Here is a 1894-nt window from a genome sequence, read left to right on the forward strand (position 1 = left end):
GACATCCCGTGTACGATCCGCCAGGAGCCTACAGACAACCGGGTTTTACCACCAGTGGGCCCTCAGACGGTTGGATTTTTCCCGGAACTGGAGATAATTTGGAGGCGCTTAAGGGCTCCGTACGGCTAGGTTGGGCCAGTTGGCGGTGACATTTAGCTATTGAGTCACCCCGTCCGGAATACCTAGGCATTCTATGTTTGTGGTCGTTAAAAAAAAATATAAGCATACTAACCTCCCGTTTTTTAATTTTTTAATGATTCAAATGGTTGTTAAAAAAGAAAAAACAAAAAAAAAAAAACAAACTTAAGTGTTATTTCACTATTTATTTAATTTAGTATATCTTCTAATATGTCGGTGTGAAAAACTGCTTAATTTAAGTATGAAATTATTGTTGATAAAGTCTTTGGTGTAAATTAGTGGTTAACAAATTTTAATATAAAATTTTATCTTAGAGCTGTTATGGCATAATCATTGACTTTCTTATATAATATAGTCAAAGTCATATCTCCATTCCAAGACGCAAACATTGGCAATTCCTTTTCTTCTAATTTAAGTCTTGCTGAAAATCTATTAGAGTGAAGACACTAGACTCACCTCTCAAATCCCTTTGCTGACTACATGGATGATTTGTTTCCCAATTCCCTTAAACAATATCAAGACGTAAAGACACAAGCATATATTGATGTCATGGAGGTAAGTGTTAGCGTTGAGAATGAAACAATCGATATCGATAAGTTCTTCCATGATGTCGATAACGTGAAGGATGATATCATGGTCGTCGAGAAGCTCTACAAGAAGGTACAAGAGTCGAATGAGGAAAGAAAAATGGTCCAAGATGCCAAACGGATGAAGTTGTTGAGATCTAAGATGGATTCAGACTTTACGCACTTGTTAAATATTGTGAAGATCGCCAAGGGAAAGCTAGAGGCGCTACACAAGTCGAATGCCGAGCTTCGAAAGATCCCAGGGTGTGGCCCTAGTTCGTCATTTGATCGAACTCAAACTTCGGTTGTTATTGATTTGGGTGAGAAGTTTAAGATCATGATGGGCGACTTTCAAAAACTGCAGAAAGAAATAAATGATGAACACAAGGAGACTATCGAGAGAACGTACATTGTCGTCACTGGTGAGAAAGCCAACGAAGAATTAATCGACAACTTAATATCTAATGTGAATGACGAAGATTTTCTTCGAAAAGCATTCCATGATCAAGGTCGTGGACAAACTATGGATACAATCTCCGAAGTTCAAGAAAGAATTGATGCTATTGTTCAAATTAAGAAGAGTTTAAGTAAACTACTTAAACTTTTCTTAGACATGGTCATACAACTAGAGACACAAGGACAACAACCCGATGACATCGAAAGTGATCATGAGGCTAACGCAACTTCCTTTGTACGATTCGAGGCGGATCAGATAGCAGTAGCCAAGAAGTTACGAAAGAGGTGGAGAACTTGTGCTTGCATTACGGTCATCCTCGTCCTTATTGCCGTAATTATTTTTGCCTTGTACTTTGTTGTTATACCGTTACCATATTGGTATAAATAAAGGGGTTGGACGCAATGCATATTATATGACCTTTCAAAATTTCTATTAGTAGGGAAATTGATATTGTAAGTCTCTTGTAATTTAATGTTTCAAGTGTGTTGTCAATATAATATTGGAAGTGAATGTAAACAGAAATTTATTTGAACTCTTCAATTAAAAAGCTTTATTTTTTTTATTTGATGTTAATTATATATATATTTTTCTCTCTTAAGTTATCTTAAACTCGGGTCACAAGTGTTGTTTAAGAAATATGACTCAGAATGTTTTTCTATGTTTATTATAACAAGTTATATTAGTATGGCTGAGTAAAGTCTTTGGTGTAAATAAATGGTAAACAAATCATAAA

At 35.6% G+C, this 1894-nt stretch overlaps 1 pseudogene; it reads left to right on the plus strand.

The window, feature by feature from the left end:
- The first annotated feature begins 392 nt into the window (after positions 1 to 392).
- Positions 393 to 1600, plus strand: LOC143621427 (syntaxin-125 pseudogene; annotated as a pseudogene).
- The last annotated feature ends 294 nt before the right edge of the window (positions 1601 to 1894 follow it).

The sequence above is a fragment of the Bidens hawaiensis genome, unplaced genomic scaffold, assembly GCF_021521415.1.
Source record: "Bidens hawaiensis isolate Kalapana, Puna unplaced genomic scaffold, B.hawaiensis_p1.1 tig00000326_1, whole genome shotgun sequence".
Lineage (NCBI taxonomy): Eukaryota > Viridiplantae > Streptophyta > Magnoliopsida > Asterales > Asteraceae > Bidens > Bidens hawaiensis.